This window comes from Thermobia domestica, chromosome 2 (genome assembly GCF_964235325.1).
Source record: "Thermobia domestica chromosome 2, izTheDome1.hap1.1, whole genome shotgun sequence".
Taxonomy (NCBI): Eukaryota; Metazoa; Arthropoda; class Insecta; order Zygentoma; family Lepismatidae; genus Thermobia; species Thermobia domestica.
The window spans coordinates 241356693-241382525 of NC_137455.1; positions in this window are offsets into that span (position 1 = coordinate 241356693).

The window sequence follows — 25833 nt, forward strand, 5'->3', positions numbered from 1 at the left end:
GTTTGGATGGTCGGTAAAATCTGTCATAAGTATATTATTTAAATTAAATATTTCTTGTTGGAAACAGACTTCATGATGATGGTAGTTACATTTACTAAGCTGACCTTCTATTTGAATACTACATTCATAAATTATGTTTAGTTTGCATTTGGTCAAGGCCACATGGACAATGCTAAAGCAAATGGTTAAATAAATCCCAGCACAAATTGCTTGATTGTTGCCAAATGCAAGAATTCAGTTCTCAAATAGTAGTGAATATCTGTTCCAGTTAGTAAGTTATCACAGTTTTGATATGACAACTAGTTTTGTTTTTGTCAGAAACAAGTTCTTTATCATTGAAGATAGAAACAAGTTTTTTAAAAAATGTTAACAGATATTTAAGGGAAATTAAGAAATAAAGATAAAAGAGCTAGTTGCACTGGAATTGCAAACTGATACATTGAGATTGAAGCTCGATAGTGAATTCTATAAAAAGGATTAACATTTTTCCTCTGCAGGTGTGTTTGCTTTATCTTTCACTAACGTAATAGATTAATATATTAAAAAAAAAAAAGACACAACGGGATTGCATATTTAGTAAGTATTTAAGCCTTTCTGAGTGCAACTGCACTTACCCTCACCTTTGTTGTTCATGCTGGAGTAGCATACTTAAAATCATGACTTTTAAGATTTGTTCTTTCTAGAGAAAGGGGGAGGCGGCAAATTATGCCATTGCATGGGGCGACAAATTGACTAGGACCGTCCCTGATGACATGTATATAAAAGACATGAATATAGGATGACACAATTTGAAGTAATGCAGGGTGTTTCAAAATTAATATTTGGGTTTTGAAACTTTGTAGTATCTATTACAATTAACTTACAATTATAAATATTATATCAAATGAAAGAGCAACTCAAACAATTTTGTACGCACGCATGTACATGCATTGTTTCTTCTGTCTGCCATTAGAAAGAGCAAGCAGAAAGATGTAGACTAGAGAGCAGAATTTTTTTTGTGTGTGTTTTAATAAAGACTGAATCTGTACAGTGCAACGGTCTGTGTGAAGAATATTAAGGAGACGCTTGCAACTACGTCCTTATCGTTTGCAGTTGCTACAGGTCTAAAGCCCACAGACTACCGTTTACGTGCCAATTTCGCAAGTGAAATATTGCTGCATAACAATGAAGATTTTCTAGATCGTGTAGTCTTCAGTGATAAATAGACATTTCACCTAAGATCTAATGTGAACACTCATAATGTTTGTATCTGGCCGTCAGCAAATCCTCAGGAGATGGTACACTTGAAATGAGACCCCTAAATTGAATGTGTTTTGTGCCATATGGTGGAAAGTTTATGGGCCTTTCTCGCTTATCGACTAGATGTGTGCCGTGTGACAAATGAATCTCACATTGAACACTTGTAGCAAAGACTGTTTGAGGCGCTCTTTTACTTGATGCATTGCTTATAATTGTACGTAAAATGTAATAAGTACTACGAAGACTTAAAACCCCAAAATTCATTTTGAAACACCCTGCATTTCTCACCAACAGTGTTGGAACTAAGATGTAAAACGGAGAGAAAATTTTCCTTATAAAGTTATTGTTTACAACAATTATATTATTATTAGTTGAGACTATAACTACAACAACACGAGTTAGTAGTCAAAAAAATGTAATCAAATGTATACTCGGTGGCCCAGGTAGCCAAAGTTGCACACACGGGTGTGTCATTTGTTTAATCCGCTCCTGTGTGGACACTAATTAAGATATCGGGATATTATTCTTGCAAAATATGGTTGGACTATAGTTTATCATATTTTTTTTTCTTCTGGTGTCGAATTTCCTTCTCAAATTTCACCCCAGTCAAAAATTTGAGAATTTTCTAATTTCTAATTTCCTTTACTTCTTTTTTTCCTGTAGCTTCCTTCGTTGTAGAAAGACCTCATACTTGCCAGGTAGATACCTCGGATGGATACCTAACTGTTGACATCAATTAGACGGGCCTGCGCGCAGTGTTGCCAATTAGGGAAATTAAAATTTTCCTAAATTTGGGGAAAAAATTAGAAATTTTTGTTTATAAATCCGTACCTATACGTCTGAGTGCAAGTCAACTTACGCCAATCGAACATTTGTCCTTACTTAACAAACGCAAGTACAGATCGTTACAATGGGGTAATTAGGGAACGCACGAAAAATTCGTATTTAGGTTCTAACCCTTCATTTTTCTAGTTTTTCCCTACTTTTCTGTTTACAGTAATATATTTTTGGTAATTAGAAGTTTTGTTCCTTAAATATCGTCGTGTACCAATATTTAATTTAAGATAGTTTGCGTCTGTCTGGTAGCAGTGTTACCAGCTACAGAAAATTTTAATTCCAGATTTTAGGGGGAAATTTTGAAAAAAATATCTGTTTTGTCTCTATTATTTCCCTCTTGTTGGCTATATCGGACCAAACGTACCAGTATCTGGAAGTCTCGTCTTTGCTCTACACAACGCATTATAGAAAGTTTCAATAGGATAATTAGGGGAAGTACAGTAGACCTTGTTCTCTAATTGGGAAGATAACTGTGATTTTTTTAAAGGTAGAATGAGATATTTTTTATTGACATGCTTACTTTATTAGATATCGTCACAATACCTGTAGGACATATTAGAGGGATACCAAAGCTTATTTTAAGATAGTTTGTGTGTGTCTGATAGTAGTGTTGCCAGCTACAGAAAATTTTAATTCCAGATTTTAGGGCAAATTTGGGAAAAAATCCCTTTTTTATTTCTATTATTTCCTTCTTGTTGGCTACATTCGAACAAACGTACCAGTGTCTAACAGCCTCATCTTAGCCTACACAGCGCACCATAAAAAGTTTCACTAGAATAATTAGGGAAAGTACAGTTGAGGTTTATAATAAACCATGTTCTGTAAGTGGTAAGAAAATGGTGAATTTCTGAGGTAGAATGAGATTTTTTTAAAAAAAATCATGCTTACTTTGTTATATATCGCCATGATACTTGTAGGATATATTCTTGGAGTACTAAGGGCTATTTCCAGATAGTTTTCGTCTGTCTAATGGCAGTGTTTCCAGCCAAAACAATTAATCCCCGCTTTTAGGTGAAAAATTCGGAAAATTTCCCTTTTCCCCTCTATTATTACCCTCTTACTGACTACATTGAAACAAACGTACCACTACCTGAAACCTTCCTCTTTTCCCTACAGAACGCACCATAAAAAGTTTCAATAGGATAATTAGAGAAGCTGTAGCCCCGGCATATTTGATTTTTGCTTGTGAGGCGTAAAAAGTGTCAAAATTTCATGTGTATGACAGAATTTTTTCTTTCCCTCTTTGGATGGAAGCAAGCGACTTCAGGATTTCACTATACCTTGTCAACACACCAAAGATTTTTTAGGCGACTTGAATCCATATAGCAGCAGTGGTACTAGATACAAAAAATTTTGAAATTCGGTTAGGGAATTTTTTGTAAATTTTCACCCCTACATTTCCCTCAATAATTTCCCACCCATTGGCAACACTGCAATGCAACTTACACCAAAAGATAGCCACATCCATTTTCTGAAAAACAAGGCCTTAACCATATCAATCGAATGAATGGTTTTTGAGCAATAAGTCACTAACTGGAAATGTAGGAAAACGCCAAAAATGACCTGGGGCCGAAAGGAATAATCACACAATTTTGCTAGTATATAGGTGCAAATAAACAAAAGATTTGTAAGTTACGAGGGCTTCGACTCAAGTTCTGTTGATTATTTCAATAATCTGCGACGTAAATCAATAAATAATAGTTGCCAGAAAAAAAAACAGACATTTGAAAAAAAAACATGAAAAAGAACGGTGTTTTATATTGAAAAAAAAACTTCACAGAAAAAAAAACAGTTTTTTACAACACTAATAATAATAATAATAATGTGCATGGGCATAATGAGCATATTTTTTCTCATATTGAATAACCTTTGAAGTAAAGCTCACAAAGAAAACAATTAGTGAAAATAGACATTTTGTATTCAGTGGCGTTGGCAAAGATGTGCAAATGGATGCGTAATGGTTGCCAAGATTGATATGCGGAGTTTTTTTTTTTTTTAGGTGTACTGCAAAAGGAATCACATGGCGCCTCATTGCCGGAGGTCGCAATTTTATGTCATATTTATGCAGGACGTCCTTCAGCAGTGTTTCAGTGCAGCCCCATATATTTTGAAAAAAAAAAATGAAATCTTTCAGTTTTTTGTCCCACGGTTATGCCGGTTAGGCTAAAGGAGACGGTGATTATGAGAGATGAGTGAAATGGTGGAATGAAGAAAGTGGGAGGAAACGGGAGAACCCCGAGAAAACCCACGAGCACGGTGTTTGTCCACCACAAAGTTCACTTGGCGGGGGCTGGGATCGAACCCGGGACCCCAAGCACCAGAGGCCCATATATTTTGATTTTATTCCCCCGGAAAAAAATATTTGGAAGAAATTATGATTAGCTCTCCTCCCTGAGCACGACAAAAGCTTCTGGCAAAAGTCATGTATGATCAATTCTTGAAAAAAGCGAAATGAGATAGGAAACCCGTTGTAAGAGTCTGAGTTTTACCTTAATCTCACTCATTACATAATTTACTCTCACCTACTATTTCTCTTCTTTGTCAATAATCCAATAACTTGGGTGTTATATCTTGTCGTTCCACAGCATGCACTTCTGACCCGACACAAAAATGAGGAAGATTGTATCATTTCTGGATACGCCTGTTGAAACTGAGGAAAGTTCAAGTCGGCTCGAAAGTTCGAACCGCGTACTCTTATAAAACATTTTGCACCTATATAAATAACATTTTACTTTGCCACTCATCTTCAAAAATTAAATCTTAACAATGAACAAATCACTTGTTCTTGTTTTGATTAAATTACATTATTACATCATCACATAGTTTTTTTTTTTCAGTTGTGGTATACGTTGCAGTATCTTTCATACTGACAGTGGCGGCGTAAGGCAAACTGGGGCCCGGGGCCAGTGAAGTAGATCGGGGCCCCTTTTCGAACAGTCGTGATTTATACACTTCTATTTTTGACATTCATTTACATAATCATTTTTCTGTTTACTTCTCCCCCTTTCCCGTTCATTTGTGTGTTTAAATCATTTTAATCTGATATATATATTAAACAAATGGGGTGACATTCAGCATTCCTGTCTATTTTTTTAATACTTAGAACCGCCTTCCGCCTTCAGGCTAGTATCTAAAAATAAAACTGGACCAGGACTATCATTGCATGTTGTTTTCTTTTTTGTTCATTTTTAAACAAAGGACACGATGGTAAAAGGATTAGGGATGCAAGTGTAACGGAAACTACAACCCAAGACAGAAATAACAATCTTAAGAACAAACAAAACTTAACAATCAAGAACCCAGAATTTATCCTATACTTACACTATCCTAATATCAACGCGTACTGTAATGAGATGGAATAGTGGAAGTAATGCTCCTAATAATACATTTAGAGACAAATTTACCTACAAAATGTAACGAGCTGATATTGCAAAAATTGTAAATAATAATATAACCGATACGATTTACTAAATATAAGCTTTATGTTTTCTAGAATTCTTTGTTCGGTTCTCGCGTTTGGTATTTCTCCTGTGCAATTTCTCATATGAGTCAGTTTATTCATAGTTTCTCCCTGTCTGAATTTGCGCTACATGGGTTTTATTTCATTAATTTTTCTTCTACAATTAGCCCCATTCAATTTAACATTAGGTTCCTCTCCAGTGATCATCAGTGGCGTATTTAGGGGAGCTTCCGGGCTTAAGCCCCTTTCCCCGAAATCTTACTTACTATACTAAAGTATATGAAATATCTTGCAGAATTTTCACATTTTCAGGCAAAGTCCCCCCCGCGAAAGTTAGTAAAGCCCCCCGAAACAAAATCATAAATACGCCACTGGTGATAATACACAATACTTAAACACATTTTTTTTTAAACCGAACTATCAGTAAATAATGGCTAGAATAGATTTCTCTCCTGTGTGTCTTCTTCATTTATCTTTCACTAGGTTTCTCTCCAGTGATAATGTACGATCTATTTAGTCCCACTGCTTTTGCCGAAGTATCAATGAATAGTTAAGCACTGGAATATTTCTCTCCTGCTTGTCAATTTTACTATTGTTTCCAGATTTCACACTTGTTTTATGATTATATTATTTTGTATTTAATAATTCAGTCGTTTATATTCTGTCACTTATGACTGTTTCCATTACCTCTTACTAACATAGTATTAGAATATATTATAACATAACAAAAAATCCTGAATGTATTGAATAATTGGGGATATAATATAGATTAAATATGTAAGCACAGAATACTACTACGGATTATACCATCCTACTTTTCATTACCAGCTATTACCAGTCAATTGATAGATCTTAACGGCTTTTTTATTACTCTTTTAGTACTTTCGTATTTTTATTGTCTTTACTTGAAACATGAAACTACTTTCGACAGTAGTTCCACTACCATATTAATATGTGTTCCACCAACATTCAGAATGATACATACCTTCCTTGCTTTGTTAGCAGTGAAAGTCTCAACTATATTATCAAAATCCAAAGTGGATGCTAGTTCATTTTCGATAGAAAGAATGTCCAGATTCGTGAATCTTTCTTGACTCATTGTAGAACCCAAGTATGATTTTATCAATTTCATTTTGCTGAAAGACCTTTCACACGATGCGACAGATAAGTGCAGTTTTATCAAAATCTGAAGAGCGGTTGGAAAACTTTAGTAAATTTCAAGCTCCATTGAAGCTATATATTTCAGGATGCCTTGTGGAGAAAACTCAAGCTGTTCTTTAGCTTTCTGAGCACACCATAGTGAACGGATTATATTCTTACAATCCTGAAATAATTCTAAGTCATCCAGGTCATTCAGTTAGAACAAAGCCAAATCAGAGGAACATGCTTTTAGCCTTTCCTCGCTCTCATCATCTAGCTGCTGCACAAAGTTGGCCATAGAACACAGGAATCCAAATCTGTCGTTGAGGTCATACATCTAAGTAAAATGATCATACATTTGTTGTATCATCTCATCTAGAATTTCATTGATAGAGCGCTTCACTTTGGCCTGTGCAGTCAGGGATTCATTCTTTCCTTCTCCAGGCATGCATTTCTTTCTCCTGTGTGTATCCACAGTTATGTTCCATGCCCTGCAACTTCCTTCAGCTGCAGATATGATTTCCTTGCCCAGTTCAAGTCTCCAGGTATCAATGTTGTCAACCAGCCTCTGTAACTGAATAAGAGTTTGATTGAAACTCATATCCTGAGATTGAAGGAATTTTTGGATCCGATCAGTATATGAGAGATCTGCAGACCAGAAATATAGTAAAGCGATGAAGTTAAGGGACTGGATGCTTTCAAGAAGAAGACCAGCATCTCCTCTAGTGTCAAGTGTTTCAGTCGAAGTGTCACGCAGATCTTCCAACAGATCAATTTCTTCATCCAATTGACTAGAAAGTTTCTTCAAAGCTTCTGCTTTTGAACTCCATCTAGTGTCAGTTTTACGTTTCAGACCAATCTTTACGTGATTTTGCAGCACATTCCATCGGTGAGTAGAGTAGATCTAGAGAAGAATATAGACGTTCCATTGCTCCAAACAAAGTGTTCGCCAGAATGTTAACGTGCGCAGCATGTAAGCCACAAGGTTCAATGAATTATTGTTACAAGGAACGAAAATGGCCAAAGGACTTATGTTCCGTATCAAAGTTTGAACTCCAGAATATTGCCCAGTAATTGTAGGCTGATTTTATCACAAAATTGGCCTCTGCAATCTTAATATCAAGCCTATCACGTTGAAGTTTCTTTAGTATTTCAGCAGAAATACCCTCAGCAGTCTTTCCTTCGACAGAGATGAAATCAATAAATGCTTCCCGAACTTGAACAGAATCACGTTGTATGTCAACAAATCGAATGATTTGTGACAACTGTTCCACATGAGAACAATCAGGAGTTGAATTAAATATAATGCTCAAGTATTTTGAATATTTGAACTTGTTTTCTTATTGAACTCTTCACTCTAAATTTGTAGACTGAAATGTAAATTCGTACGCCAAAAAACAAGAGCAGAAATGGGGAAACCAGCTAAGCAAAAGGGTTTCGCTTGCTGGAAATTCGACTTGTAAAGGACAAAAGAAAAGGACGGAAGAAAAACTAGTGAATCTGCGACTATAGCGTCTGCACCAAAGAGCTTTCAGTTAGCAACAGAATGCTAGTACCCTAATAAAGCATTACGTTCATCCCTTCTTTCTACCCTTCCCTTGAACTGATATGTGAATAAATAAAAAATAAACAGTGATGTTTTAGAAAGCAGGCTAGCAGATGGGGCCCTATTACTTGCATCATAAGACCTTAGAATGCAAATATATATATATATATATATATATATATATATATATATATATATATATATATATATATATATATATACTTTGACTTTCTTTTATTATATTTTAATTTACACAGCTCTTTCCTTTAAATTTTTCTGAGGTTATTGAACAAAGTGAAACTTTTATTTTATTCATATTTTAATCCACATACATTTTTTCCTTTAAATTTCTTTGGGGCCCCAAGAGAGTAAAACATTTATTTTATTTATTTTTTCACCTACATTCAACTTTTTTCTTTGATTTTCTTGGGGGTCACAAGCACGTGCAACGTTTACTTTATTTTTCACCTATATTCAGAGCTTTTTCCTTTAAATTTCTCTGGGAGCCTCCAACATAATGAAACTTTTATTTTGTTTATTTTTAATCTACATTCAGTTTTTTTTCTTTAAATTTCTTTTGGGTTTCCAAGAGAGTGAGGCCCGAAGCTTATAGCTTGTATAGCTTATACGGAAACCCGGCACTGATTAGTTTTATTAGACAGATATTTCTGTTGTTTCATCCGTCATTTGGTGTAATATTGATTGACAATTAATTGCGTTTCCTTTTAGGGAAGGTGTGGATTATAAACCTTGACAGCCCTTGTACGACTCATGCTAACAAAGTTCCTTAGTAATTATTTTTTACCTACCGCCGGGTGCCCCCAAAAAGTGGGGCCCGGGGCGATGGCACCGCTCGCCCCGCCCTTACGCCGCCACTGCATACTGACATTAAGGGAAAGGTAGCATTATCATACAATTACTCCATAGTAGCAAAGTCAACAAAAGAATTAATCATATCTATCTAGGCATTTACCTACCAGTATTTCTGTGTGCATATATTTTATATCCCTAGATAGTTTTATTAGTGATGATATGAAGTACGAAGGTGAAATAAAAGTAAGAACAGGAATGGCGAAAGAAGCCTTTAGGAGGAAGGAAAGTCTGTTTTGTAGGAGCTTGAATAAAGAGTTGAGGAAAAGATTCATAAAATGCTTCGTGTGGAGTATTGTACTGTATGAGGCATAAATATTGACATTACGAAAAAATGATAAGAAGCGACTGGAAGCTTTCGAAATTTGGTGTACAGATGAATGAAGAGAATTAACTGGTTCGAGCGGGAAAGAAAAGAGAGTGCGTTAGAAATGGTAGGGGAGAAAAGAACATTTAGATATATTATTAAGAAGAGAAAGAGAACACCCAAGTTACTGGATTATTGACAAAGAAGAGAAATAGTAGGTGAGAGTAAATGATGTAATGAGTGAGATTAAGGTAAAACTCAGACTCTTACAACGGGTTTCCTATCGCATTTCGCGTTTTTCAAGAATCGATCATACATAACTTTTGCCAGAAGTTTTGGTCGTGCTCAGAAAGGAGAGCTAATCCAAACTTCTTCCAAATATTTTTTTTTTCTGGGGGAATAAAATCAAAATATGTGGGGCTGCACTGAAACACTCCTGAAGGACGTCCTGCATAAGTATGACATAAAATTGCGATCTCCGGCAACTGAGGCGCCATGTGATTCCTTTTGCAGTATACCTAAAAAAAAAAAAACTCCGCATATCAATCTTGGCAACCATTACGCATCCATTTGCACATCTTTCCCAACGCCACTGAATACAAAATGTCTATTTTCACTAATTGTTTTTTTTTCTTGTGAGCTTTACTTCAAGGGTTATTCAATATGAGAAAAAATATCCTCATTATGCCCATGCACATTACTACTACTACTACTACTACTATTATTATTATTATTATTATTATTATTATTATTATTATTATTATTATTATTATTATTATTATTATTAGTAGTAGTAGTAGTAGTAGTAGTAGTAGTAGTAGTAGTAGTAGTAGTAGTAGTAGTAGTAGTAGTGGTGGTGGTGGTAGTTGGGGTATTGGCTAAGTAGAAACTGTATTATGAGGGACGTGCTAGAGAGTATGGTTAAGGGAAAGAGAGGTGGAAGGCAAAGGAGGCTACAATTGATGGACGATATCAAAACAGAAAAATCGTAGACGAAGAGGTTAGCTGTAAACAGTGGAGCATGGAAACTTCTAAGCTGCAGCAAATAACCTGCGAATAAAGGCAGGATACCTATGATAAAGATGATCATAATGATACTTTTTATTGCCATATATTTGTTTTTCTATTAAATACAATTCAATTAATATGACGAAGTGCATTACTGAATTAGTCCTTCATGTCTACTGGCTAGTGTGCACTTTTCGGTGCACAGAGTTCAGGATGCGATTTCTTGAGATGGGAAAGCCTTGAAATATTTCAGGGCATAACGGTGGTTCAGAACTTTAGGTTCACGTCTGGCGCTTCCACGTGCGCCGAGTGTGGAAGAACTTTATTTTCGGCTTGATGTCTGTCGAATCACTGAGGACGCACATATCCAACATATGTTATCGTTAAGAAAAACTTTTTGAGTTCTTCGATGTGTGTAAATAAAACTATCGCAATATACAGTAATACAGTTATTATAGAGCTATGAAATCGCTCCAATCATTTATAATAATCCTACACACACACACACGCATATATATATATATATATATATATATATATATATATATATATATATATATATATATATATATATATATATATATATATATATATATACGGACATTCACAGGGAGGGCAAGAGGGGGCAATTGCTCCCCTGGATTTTCAAAAAGGTTCACATTTATATGCTCTTCTACTGACAAAAGTTTGCTTTTAAAATTAACATTCAAATACGTAAATGATTAGGAGTAAGAAAATTTAGTAGATGTTATCCCGAAGATTCTAACCTACTCCCCTCCCCGGTGTGATGTTGTATGTTCTTTTCATTAACGATTACCTTCAGCATAATGAATGAAATGGCAAAGTATTTTGAATGATAGTATCCGTCAGTTGAGTTGAAAAGATAATTTCCGCTCTTTGTTGTCGCTTTTGCGAATGTGCTAATAACAATAAAGTTTTGTTTTATTGGGTTTCATTCTAGCAATTATAAAATTCGAAAACTAATACCTAAGCTAAACTTTCAATAAAACGATTTTCAAATACAAGAAGACTTCGTTCTTCAAATCAACCGAAATGGCAAGCTGTTAGTGATTTTACCTTTGCAAGTAAAAATACTAAATTTGAACTGATTTTGAGTTTAAACCTTTTAGGATTTCCACTTTTTGAGGTAAATTTTAGACTTTCACTCAAACAGCTATTGCTTCCTTACTATTTAGCCTAATATCATAGTTCATACCTCCTTTTTTTTTATTTTTTTATTTTTCAGGACAGAGCATACTTTCCAACGGTACCACTCACTTGGCCGTATTATACACCAGAAACTGGGAAATAAGGAAAACCCAGGAGATTTAAAAAAAAAAAAAAAAAAAATCTTCGAAATTTTTGCGCTCTTCTGGCCCGGGCCCGGATTCACTTAGAGATCTGGTTTCTTAACAGAGAAACGCTGTTGTGTATCAAATTTCAGAGAAGTAAATCCCCACGTTAAGCGGGTTTGCATATCCAGGCTCCTAACTATGAAAACATTTACGATCACTCCAACCCCAATCATTTCACAGATTAAACCTGTTGTATATAAGTTATTAAGATATAAAATTGAATATAATTTAGACGAAAAAGACTTTTATGCATTGCAAGATTTGTAACGTCCAAATATTCACCGCAAACTTATAGTCGTATTGACATAAACAAAAAACAAAAAAAAAAAAGTGTTGAGCAGGAAACCACTTTACGTAAAAGTCAAAAGAGGCTCAGTGACGACATATGAACTGGTCGAGCGGTTTGGGTCACTAGCCTATCACTCAGAAGTTTATGTGTTCAAGCCCCGTAGGAAGTAATCGTTTTGCTTTTTTCTTAAAAGTGAGTTCCCACTTTCATCAGAGGATTGAGAACATTTCTCTGAATAAATCTTTGGCAACTACTTTTTTCTCAAATTCGATTAGAAGCGAACATTATATAAATTGCAAATCTAAAATCCTCAGCTGAGAACAAAATATTAAGTATGTTCAATATTTCATTATCCTTTGATTGGTAATGAAAAACTAATTATAAGCATTGACGATTTCAGACGATTCTCCCCGTGGGATGGTCAATATATGAATGAGAGAAAACTGGCAAAACATTATTAGTCCACTTTGAGCATGATCGAAGATAACTTATGGCTACGAAGGGGGAAATTTATGTCGACAGGATCTCAAACCCTCCCACAGGTCATGGCCTGAAATCATCACCGTTTGAAAGGTTTCTTAACAAATAGAATATTACATTTATTTCTCGTTCTATGTTTTGAAATGGAAAAATCATAATTTTAAAGATAATTATAATACGATAAGCATAAAGATTTATAGAACTAATAAAGTAAATATTTTTGTGTAAGTTATCGATTTCTAATCGGATTAAAACTCGAATATTCGTTTGCATCGCACTTTAAAGTAAATCATCTCTCTATGTAATTCTTACTGGAAAGCATGTTTAACTCCAATTACTTAATCAATATGTTTAATAATATATTTTTATTGTCATACTTTTACTATTCAGTGTTGTAAATGCTTCATTTCCCAAAGCAAAACCTCGCAAATGTATAGTGGACTAGTGAATATTATCAAATAAATTATAATTTAGTTTACGTATATACTACATCGCCTGATTTGAAACTTCGTACTTTAAATAATAATAATAATAATAATAATAATAATAATAATAATAATAATAATAATAATAATAATAGTAATAATAATAATAACAGCCGCGTAACAACATTTCAAATATAGGAGGGGGCAAGTCTTTTTGTTGCGCTCCTCTCTCAACAGCTCCCCCCATCACAGCGCGTAATTTTCACTCATCTTTACAGTATTACTGTTATGTATTTTTTTTCATGTGTGTGAAAAAATAATTGTAATTTACGAAAACAGCTATGCATTTGAAAAATTAAAATATTAGACTTACTTGAAGTAAAGACAGCTTCTTCACCCACTCAATGCATTCATTCAACACAAGAGTCGTACATTAGTAAGATTAGTAGACCTCATTTGACTTGCGTCGGGATACGTATGAAGTACAGTTTACTATTAATTAATCACTAAATAGTACGACATGATTGTTCCGTATACGTTCGGCACTAAAGTCACATTCTCATTCTCCAGAGGCTGAAGACATATCACAACCACAATTTTAATTTTCTTGTGATCAACAGATTCTCACAATACACCTACACACACACTTTTCTTATTTTACTTTCACACCACATTAATCTTCAAATGTTTCAGTACATAGATTGAACTGCAGTTTGTATTTATATACCGGACTAGAGATGCAAAATTGCCGGATTTTTCAGACGTGCTTTATTTTCATTTAAAAAAAAACCGGCTTTATTAAAGAAAACGAAATTTTCGCTCTTTTGACACAACTAGGGTCTCATACGTCCCACGTTGGTGGCCTAACCACGATACGGTTCTTAAAATTTATACATCTTGAAATGTGTTGTTTGGGTTGCTTACAGTCAAACTGGCAGACAGACTATCACCGACGTTCCAGAAACACTATTGTTTCAGATACTCTTCAATACCTAATATTAAAGCCGGAAAGGTTTCATAATTTTGTTCATATTTCAGAAGATGCAGCTTTGCTGGTGTGCATTTTATGTATATGGGAGGAGGGTAAATATCGTGTTTTTTTTTTCAACAGTTTTTTGGGGGGCCATTCCCCCTCTTGGGGGATAGATTCATAAAAATTGTTACGTGAAGCAATGAAGTAGGCCACAACATGGTAATATCGTATATTTGTATTTCTTGCTTATATGAGGTAGCAGGAAGGGGGCAAAGTTAGCCAATTTTTGGAGTTTTAAGTTTTTTGACGCAAATTAAATTTATTTTTACAACCAACATCAATAGGTCAGCCTCTAATTAAGCTAGAAAGATGATTTGGTACCGAAGTATTTTTGAGGGATGAAGCTTTCCGTCAATTGCATTTTATGTATACAGGGGGAACGTATGTGGTACATCCATAAAAATTGGTACGTGAAGCAAGGAGGTAGTCCCGTACATGATAGTAACCTGTATGTGTACTAGTTGTTTATAGAGGAAGAGGGGGTCAAATTTGGTTAATTTACATTTATTTTCGGGACGGTCTCATATAACCATAGATGTTCATTTTACTTCGACCTCACTCACCCTCGCCCTCGCAGTAGCAGTTCACCCTCGCCCTCGCGAATGGAATTGTTCATCGCCCTCGCGCGCCCTCACCCTCGCTGTCGGAACTTGTCCTCGCCCTCGCGCACCCTCGCCCTCGTGGCCAAAACTTGTCCTCGCCCTCGCGCACCCTCACCCTCGCCATCGAAGCTTGTCCTCGTCCTCGCGCACCCTCGCCCTCTTCGTCGAAGCTTTTCCTCGCCCTCGCGCACCCTCACCCTCGGCATCGAAGCTTGTCCTCGCCCTCGCGCACCCTCACCCTCGCTGTCGAAGCTTCTCCTCGCCCTCGCACACCCTCGCCCTTTTCGTCGAAGCTTTTCCTCGCCCTCGCGCACCCTCACCCTCGCCATCGAAGCTTGTCCTCGCCCTCGCGCACCCTCGCCCTCGCGATAGGAGTTGTCCATTATCCTCGCTCGCCCTCGCCTTTGTGCTCAAAACTTTTCCTCGCCCTCGCGCTCCCTCGCCCTAATATCATTGAGGGCGAAGGTAATTGAGTGTGAGGAGGCCTCGAGAGGGCCTCCTTCGTGAGGATCAGAGCATCAATTATTCAACCTATTGTTGAATTATTTCCTTATCGTCAGTGGCGGATCCAGGGGGGCGATCGGGGCGATCGCTCCCCCCCAGAAGAGGAAACTTCTTTATTTTATATATACAAATAAAACGCATCCCAGAGTTTGGAGCTCTTAAAAGTAGCTCTAAGTAGCAGTATTACAACCCACCACCCCCACCAGAAGTCCATCCTGGGTCCACCCTTGCTTAACATACGTCCTAAAGAAAGGAAACTAAACATATCATCGTATAACTTACTGTGGAACACCTAAAATGGAACAATTGTTACAATGGAGATCTCGGTCGATAGTGACGTTTACATCATTTATCAATAGTATCCAATGCCTTTACTTCAAAATGTTCCTTGAACTACGATGCAAGCATAAGTATTCAGCCACACAAGGGCGGCTCTCATGAGGGTGAGGGTGAAATCAAGGTTTGATGAGTGGCGGTAAAGTGACTGCCGCGGACTATCTGTCAGAATTTGACAGTCAACACGTTGGCCATCCCTGATGTATGTAGTGTAACTGAGGAATTTGAACAATACCATTTTTTTTTGGCAATTAAAACGCAACTCCTGTAGCTTTCTTAACTGCACGGGAAGACAACTAATACGTACTCACGGAACGGCAAATATTTTATGGCAACATTTTCATTCTATGAACCTTAATACATACAAAAACTTTATATTTCCAAATGAAACTATTTAGCGACATTAATGGGTCATTTCAAAAGTATGGGGGGGGGGTAACTGTCCCCCTTTGCCCCAATAATCGCCGCCCATGCTATGATGTGTGGCACATTTGTGCGAAATTAATAATAATATGATTAAACTGTTTACCCACAACAAAATCCTGCTCGTTTTGCTGAAGTGGCTTTTCCTAAGTTTTATATGTTTCATATATCCTACAGTTTTTTTCAGGCCTTTTTTTTTAATTTGTCCAAATTTATATTTCTCCTTTTACTACACAATCGTTCAATACTTGCACTATAATATTTACAATCAGTATATCATCCTGTAACGTATTTTATTCCTAATAAAAATCATTGAACAACACAACATACAAACCCTATCTCACTGGCTTGCACGCGAACCTTTGGTGCATGGGGTCCTGGGGACAATTCCGAGTGGGAGAACATTGAACGACAGTGGATCGAATTCCGCGTTAAACCTATAGGTCCACTTCTCATATAGCCTCGCCGACGAAGAGGACGCTAAACGGCAATCAGTCAACAGTTGCAACTTTCGGCTGCATAAACAACTTATGTCTTGTGGAACTTATTAAATTTATTTTGTTAAAGCAGCTCTTTTAACAAAATTTCAGTATTAACGTGTCAGATATTTCTATTTAAGGACAAGAAAAACATATTATTTATTTTGTAACTAAATGATAGCTCTACCCACGTAGATTATAAAAGCAGAAACAAGGAAGATCGATACAATAGTGACTGACATTATTTTAACGAATATCGATTCAGATAATAGTTTGGGCTGTCACAAAACTAAGAAAAGTTAAAAATTCCGAATAATTGTAACAACTTCATCAGTGGTGGACATTGGAGGAGGATGTATGTTATTAATCAGCCCATTTCATGGGCATCCAAACTCACGAGCCCAACGCTCGCTAGCTCGGCATTCGCGCTCAACCGTTCTCGGGTTCAATACTTAAGCGCTACCCCGAGCGCCAATGAAATAAGTCAGCGCGAGTCCAACTGAGGGAAGTGAGCCCGAGCACGATTCCCAAAGGAATAAATGAGCGAGAGCCCAGTTGAAAAAAATGAGCCCGAGTCCGAGAGAGTCCAGAGCAAAATGGCCATCTATGAACCAAAGTCATTCCATCAAGTCTTTCTCCATCTGATCTACTGCATTCTGATGGTTCTCTCATTGATTGTGTTTGTTCAGATATCAGCGCTCTTGTCATTTACTGCTGAATGACGTGAATGACTGTCTGTCTGTCTATCAACACTCTCTAAACATGACAGTGTAGTAGACACTTCTTATCTAAAACGTCTCCAACACAGGGAGGGCAACAATAAGGCACACTTACTTCTTAATGTAGCGCTATTTCTACCCGGAAACTTTCATGGGAAAAATCAAATATTATTCTTATTTGCATTATTTTTTAATAATTATGTACGTACACACGAGAAATTGTCTACTGCAATTAATTGAAAGGAAAAATACGATTAATGTATAACCTTGCTGTGACACTAACTTTTCATCTAGGGGATATTTTAAATGTTGCCTCTCTCCAAAAGAGGTCAAACAGCAAACTCCAAAACAGTTGCTTTTAAGGAAACTTGTCCTCCTCCCTCGCGTGCCCTCGTTCTCCTGAAGGAAGTTGTCTCTAGCCATCGTGCACCCTCGCTCCCGCAGTAACACTTGGCCCTCACCCTCGTTCACCCTCACCCTCGCCATCGAAGCTTGTCCTCGCACTCGCGCACTCTCGCCCTCGCGGCCAAAACTTGTCCTCGCCCTCGCGCACCCTCACCCTTGCCATCGAAGCTTGTCCTCGCCCTCGCGCACCCTCGCCCTCGCGGCCAAAACTTGTCCTCGCCCTCGCGTCACTGTGGGCGAGGGAACTTGAGGGTGAGGATGCCCTCCAGAGGGCCACCCTCGCGAGGGTGAACATCTCTGCATATAACACACGATATATTTCACTGAAGTGGTCTAGAAGCATAATTTTTGTTCGCATACATGGTGTGTGCAGCAAAAATGATTTGCATATGGAGGTGGTACTATAGTGGAGGAGGGGAGAGAATGTCTAATTCAATGAATGTTTTCTGCGCTTTTTTTTTTTTTTTTTTGAAAATATTTCCTACATAAAACGAATTCATTACGCAGTGGCAGCAATGGCTATCATTTCTTATATTATTGTCACAAGTATGTAGCCTACATATTCATCATTTTGTCAGCGTAGGGGCCGCGATGGCTCAGTGGTAGAGTGTTCACCTCAGGTGCTTGGGGTCCCGGGTTCGATCCCGACCCCCGCCAAGTGAACTTTGTGGTGGACAAACATCGTGTGCGTGGGTTTTCTCTGTGTTGTCCCGTTTCCTCCCACTTTCTTCGTTCCACCATTTGATTCATTACTCATCATCACCGTCTCCTTTAGCCTAACAGGCATAACCGTGGGACGTAAAACTCAAAGATTTTTGTCAGCGTAGGGTGACTGCAAGGGCTGCCAGGGCCCCGCAAAGTCAAAATTTTCATATTTTTAATGATTTTTTATGTCTGTTCTTTTTCTACGAATACGGCGGGAATTTCACGAATGTTGCCTCGTTGGAATTTGTTGTCTATAAGCTTTTCAATGGTGTATAACTCATGACTCTGTGATAATTAGGGGGGTCACCAGAGCCCCGAACGTGAGAGTCTACCATTTTGTTAAAATCCCTGGCGGGCGTCTATGTGTTGCTATGCCGTAGACATTAATCATTATTAGCTACCCATGTTGCAGATAGAGATGTATCTTGGAAACTGTTTAGTTAAAATATGTCATTTGCTAATTGTAGGCTAGTCACTGCTCTTTTTATGAGTTGTATTGTATTTGCAAGAGCATTTCTTCTAGCTTATGATGTGAGAACTCTTCATTTTTATGGAAATGATAGTGATCAAAAAATGCCCAAGTATTGAATTTGTGAATTTGGATCTTAGAATAGTGTATAGTGTGTTTAACCTACGTTATTCTTGAAAATTAAGAAATGTTGAAATACTTCATTTGAATTTCTGTTGGTTTAGTTATACGCACATTGATGTGCAGAATTTCGTTCAGTAATTGCTGTTATAATAAGAATATGACTGCTTGTAATTTGCTCCATGCACAAATCCTGCGAAGGATGGGTTGTTTGTTAGAAAATTAAATTAACTTACTCAATCTGATACTGTAGTTGTTTCAAACATGTTCAACCACCATCGAAGAAAAACACATTTAAAACAATTTGTTTAAAACGTTTAAAACAAACTGAATAAAACAACAGCTCTCGTTTTAAACATGTTTTAAACATTTTGTTTTAAACATATCAACCCTGGGTTTAAGGAACTGAAGCAACAAAGCTTAGTGCGGTGGCTCTTACCTTTTATTTTTCTTCAGAATACAGTTTTTTTTTTTTTTGTTGTTGTTGTTAAGTTGAAATGAAATGAAATCTTTAAGTTTTATGTCCCACGGTTATGCCGGTTAGGCTAAAGGAGACGGTGATTATGAGTGATGAATGAAATGATGGAATGAAGAAAGTGGGAGGAAACGGGAGAACCTCGAGAAAACCCACGCACACGGTGTTTGTCCACCACAAAGTTCACTTGGCGGGGGCTGGGATCGAACCCGGGACCCCAAACACCGCTCTACCACTGAGCCACCGCGGCCCCCAACTTTTGTTTGTTTGTTTGTTAAGTTAGACTATGATGGGAAAAGAAGTCTGGAATACACTGTTGTTTCTTCACTAAATATGAAATGTTAAAAGAAAAAATTCCCAAGCCAAAAATGCATGGAAAAGAGAGTTTTTTTTTTTTTTAAAAAAAAGCAGTTTCTTTCGAGACCTTAAACCACTACTCAGAACAGTTATTGTTCCCACCACTAACTTTTCACTAAAACTTTTTTGTTGTTAAACATTATTTTAAGTACTGTATAAACAACTCGTTCGTACTAGAAAACCCCATATATTAACCCTTTTGAGATTCCCACTTTTTAAGGTAAATTTTAGACTTTCAGTCAAGCAGCTATTGCGTCAAGACTATTTATCGTAGAATCATGGTTCATATCCCGTTTTATTTGGAATGAAACAGTGTTTTCCTAATTTGTAAATTTCCCTAATATGTACCTAAGGCAAATTCCTGTCCAAATTGGGAAAAAAATATAAAAAAAGTTTCCTGCGAATTTCTTCCCTCCGGTACACAACATGGACATGCGAATGTTACAAAAAAAACTGCTTCACTCCAAACAAAACGAGTTATGAACCATGATACTGGGGTAAATAGTCTTGGTGCTAAAATTCATTTACTATTTTTTCCTAGTATCTGCTATTGTTATTCAACAAGCTCTAGTGTCAAGACTCTTTATCGTAGGATCATAGTTCGTAACTCTTTGTATTTGTAATGAAGGAATGTTTCCAAATGTACCATTCAAATTTCCCCATCGTGTACCAGAAGTGAAAAAATCCCGCTTAGATTGGGAAAAAGAGATTTTTGTCAGGAAAAAATAACCTTTTTGAGAATTTCTTCCCCCAGATACAAACTAGTGCCATGGCAGTGGTACAGTTCGAAACGATACTTCATTACAAACAAAATAAGGTACGAACCATGGTCCTACAATGAACACTCTTGACGCTCGAGCTTATTGAATAACAATGCATTTATTTATTTATTTATTTGCCAAAGTTCCAAAGTAACTATTACCCAAAAATGGGGGGGGGGGAAATTTAGTAAATCAGCTCTAGCACCAAGACTATTTATTCTAAGATTATTGTTTGTACCTTTTAGTTTGTAATGAACCAGCGTTTTAAAACGTATCACTTGCATGTCCGTATCATGTACCTGAGGGGAGAAATTTCCGCCCAAAATGTATAAAGAAAAGCGGGAAATTCAAATTTTCAAAAATTAACTTTCTTGGAATCTTATCTCCTCAGGTACATGACAGCGCAATGGTAGTGGTACCGGTGGGAACGTTGCATTATTACAAACAAAATGAGGTACAGGCCATGATCCTACGACAAATAAGGATGACCTGTAGCTACTTTACTAAACACGTTGACTAAAAATGTATAATAGGGGAAAAAGTCAGATTTTTTTTTAAAAAAAAATCACTATTTACCCTACTATCATGGTTTGTACCTTGTTTTGTTTGGAATGGTGGTAGGTTTTAAACGGTACCACTCACATGTCTCTGAGGGAAGGAATTCCCGAAAAAAGAAAAAGATCTGAAAAATCCCCTTTTTTCAACTTTGGGCGGAATATTCTTGCTTCTGGTACACAATAGGGAAATTTGAGCGGTACAGTTGGAAACATTTTTTTATTACGAACACAACTAGTTATGGACCATGATCCTAGGATTAATAGCGATGTGTTAAAAAAGCTCTAAAACTTATCCCTTTCTTTCTTTCTTCGTTCATGTTTGTGACGTCACTGCTCCCAGGCGTCGCAAGCGTGACTGCAAAATTTCCATGAAACACATTCTTTGATGCTTCCCCGCTTAAATGAATGCAAAAAACACGGTGCGAAAGGCTTTACTAGAGATTTATAAAGCAAATTCCGAAGGTGAACGCTATGGTTCAGATCTGTACCAAAAGTCCCCAAAGGGTTAATATATTTGCCCTTCTTTTTCTTATGATTGATCGATTATTCTTGATTGTTGAACTTCTCATATTTATTTTTCTTCAGAATGCAGTAATTAAGTATCTTTTTCTTCTTATAATGGGGAACAAAGGTGGAAAGTACTTTCTTCATTAAAGTTAAAATATTAAAAAAAAAAAAAAAAAGAGTTCAAAATTTGACAGGCATAAAAGCGGTGGAAAAAACTTTTCTTAAAAGCCGTTTTTTCAGCACTTGCGTACGTAACATCCAACTTTTAATATATTTAACAAGAACGGGATAATATAGTTTCAATTTGATTAAGTGTTCAATGTAAAAATATCGAGCCACTGTGATCCTATAGCTCATTTCGACACAAAAACTACAGACTTCAAAGAGCAGAATTCACACTTTTCCGAAGACAATTGCACGGTAGGAGCTATTTGTGAATTCTCTACACAGTTCCTTCACGTCCATTGAGTCAAGCTTCCCTGGGTCATTGCGGACCTCAGATAAGTTTTGAGCCTACGCAACATTGAGAAACTTCTCTCGGCAGTTGCGGATGGCACTGGGATGACAAGGAGGAAACGAAGGACTTTCAATACTTCAGGAAACAACTCGCTTGATTCTTTATAGAATTCCTTGAAGTTCTCAAGCTGGTCTCTGATTTTTTTAAGTGGGAATATTGGTGAATAACTGTTGCATCTGTAGTTGTAGTTGGTCCTAATTGACATGGTTTTCTTTTAAAATGTCACTAATGTCTAGAGAAACCTTACCTTCCAGAACTACATCCTCTATTCCACGATACTTCCTCAGTTCAGACTGATGGAATCGACTAAATTTTGCAAATGATATTGTCCAAACATTCATAATAGGTTGCGCGTAATTTCTCTTCTGCGGTGTTAAATTGATAATTTTTCGCGGATGTCTGCGAGTGTTCTAGTCATTTGGAGACCTTGTTTCCTGCGCGGTAGCTGAGGAGAACCTTGTTTGTTCGATCGAAGGCCCCCTATTCAGACTGGGGCGAAAAAATAATTAATATATCTAAAGCGCCCTTCGCGCAATATTACATCCTTGTTTGTTCTATCGAAGGCGCCCCTAAACAATCAGGGGCGACAAAAAAATAATTAATATATATAGTGCCTTTGGTACAATATTACATCCTTTTTTGTTCTAATGAAGGCGCCCCTATACAATAACGTGCAACAAAAAAAAAATAATTAATATATCTACTGCGCCCTTGGTACAAAATTACATCCTTGTTAGTTCTATCGAAGGCGCCCCTATACTAACGAGGGCGACAAAAGGAATAATTAATATATCTTCAGCGCCCTTGGTACAATATTACATCCTTTTTTGTTCTATCGAAGGCGCTCCTATCCAATCAGGGGCAACAAAAGGAATAACTAATATATCTTCAGCGCCCTTGGTACAATATTACATCATTTTTTTTCTATCAAAGGCGCTCCATATACAATCAGGGGCAACAAAAGGAATAATTAATATATCTACAGCGCCCATGGTACAATATTGCATCCTTTTTTTTCGAACGAAGGCGTCCCCTTCGCGAACGAAGGCGTAAATTATAAGTAGAATGATAATTTAAAATTATAATGAGTAAAGTAAGTATAATTAAATTCTTAGGGAACACAATTTTATTTTTCCATGTGGGCCTATTACGAAGCATTATATCTTAATAGTATTCTTTAATTTTTCAAATTTTGCCGCTCACTAGACGTGCCGCCCTGGGCGGTGGCACGGCTAGAACCCCCTCGCGCCGGCCCTGAATCAAGGGCAACAAAAAGAAAAATTAATATATCTACAGCGCCCTTGGTACAATATTTCATCCTTTTTTGTTCTATCTAAACCACCCCTATACAATCAGGGACAACAAAAGGAATAATTAATATATCTACAGCGCCCTTGGTAAATATTACATCCTATTTTGTTACATCAAAGGCGCCCCTATACAATCACGAGCAACAAAAAGGAATAAATAACATATCTACAGCGCCCTTGGTACAATATTACCTCCTTTTTTTTCTAGAAAGGCGGCCCTATACAATCAGGGGCAACAAAAGGAATAATTAATATATCTAAAGCGCCCTTGGTGCAATATTACATCCTTGTTTGTTCTATCAAAGGCGCTCCTATACAAACAAGGGAAAAAAAATAATTAATATATTTATAGCGCATTTGTTACAATATTACATCCTTGCTAGTACTATCGAAGGCGCCCCAATACTAACAAGGGAGACAAAAGGAATAATAAATATCTCTACAGGGCTCTTGGTATAATATTACATCCTTTTTTGTTCGATCGAAGGCGCCCCTATACAATCAGGGGCAACAAAAGGAATAATTAATATATCTACATCGCCCTTGGTACAATATTACTTCCTTCTTTGTTCTATCGAAGGCGCTCCTATCCAATCAGGAGCAACAAAATGAATAACTAATATATCTAAAGCGCCCTTGGTACAGTATTAAATCCTTTTTTGTTCTATTGAATGCATCCTATAATATCATGGGCAACAAAAGGAATAATTGATATATCACTAGCGCCCTTGGTGCAATATTACCTCCTTGTTTATTCTATCAAAGGCGCCCCTATACAAACAAGGGCGAAAAAAGGAATAATTAATATATCTACAGCGCCCTTCGTACAATATTAGATCCTTTTTTTGTTCTATCTAAGACGCCGCTATACAACCAGGGCAAAAAAAGGAATAATTAATATATCTACAGCGCCCTTCGTACAATATTACATCCTTTTTGGTTCTATCGAAGGCGCCCCTACACAATCAAGGGCAACAAGAGGAAAAATTAATATATCTACAGCGCCCTTGGAACAATATTTCATCCTTTTTTGTTCTATCTAAGCAGCCCTATACAATCAGGGGCAACAAAAGGAATAATAATATACCTACAGCGCCCATGGTACAATATTACATCCTTGTTTGTTCTATCTAAAGCGCCCCTATACATTCAGGGGCGACAAAAAGAAGTAATTATTATATCTACAGCGCCCTTGGTACAATATTACATCCTTCTTTGTTCTATCGAAGGCGCCCCTATACAATCAAAAGCAACAAAAGGAATAACTAATATATCTACAGCGCCCTTGGTACTTTATTACATCCTTGTTTGTTCTATCGAAGGTGCCCCTATAGAACCTGGGACGACAAAAAATAATTAATATATCTACATCGCCCTTCGTACAATATTACATCCTTTTTTGCTCTATCAAAGGCGCCCCGTATACAATCAGCAGCAACAAAAGGAATAATTAATATATCTACAGCGCCCTTGGTACAATATTACATCTTTGTTAGTTCTATCAAAGGCGCCCTTATACAAACAAGGGAAACAAAAAAAATAATTAATATATCTACAGCGCCCTTCGTACAATATTACATCCTTTTTTGTTCGATCGAAGGCGCCCCTATACAATCAGGGGCAACAAAAGGAATAATTAATATATCTACATCGCCCTAGGTTCAATATTACATCCTTCTTTGTTCTATCGAAGGCGCCCCTATCCAATCACGGGCAACAAAAGGAATAATTAATATATCTACAGCGCCCTTGGTACAATATTACATCATTTTTTCTTCGAACGAATGCGCCCCTATGCAACCAGGGGCAACAAAAATAATTATTTCTATATCTAAATCGCCCTTGGTACAATATTACATCCTTTTTTGTTCTATCAAGGGCGCCCCCTAAACGATCACGGGCTACAAAAAAATAATTAATATATCTATAGCGCCTTTGGTGCAATATTATATCTTTGTTTTTTCTATGAAAGGCGCCCCTATAAAAACAAGGGCGACAAAAGGAATAATTAATATATCTACAGCGCCCTTTGTACAATATTACATCCTTTTTTGTTCTATCGAAAGCGGCCCTATACAATCAGGGGCGAAAAAAATAATTAATATATCTACAGAGCCTTTGGTGCAATATTACATCGTTGTTTGTTCTATCAAAGGCGCCCCTATACAATCAGGGGCGACACAAAAAGAGACTAAGATATCTACAGAGCCTTTCGTGCAATATTACCTTCTTCTTTGTTCTATCAACGCCGTCCCTATACAATCAGGGGCCACAAAAGAAATAATTAATATATCTACAGCGCCCTTGCTGCAATATTTCATCCTTATTTGTTTCATCAAAGGCGTCCCTATACAATCAGGGGCGAAAGAAACGAATTAATATATCTACAGTGCCCTTGCTACAATATTACATCCTTTTTTGTTCCATCGAAGGCGCCCCTATACAGTCGGGAGCAACAAAAAGAATAATTAATATATCTACAGCGCCCTTGGTACAATATTATATCCTTGTTTGTTCTATCGAAGGCGCGCCTATAGAATCATGGGCGCTAAAAATAATTAATATATCTACAGCGCCCTTGGTACAATATTACATCCT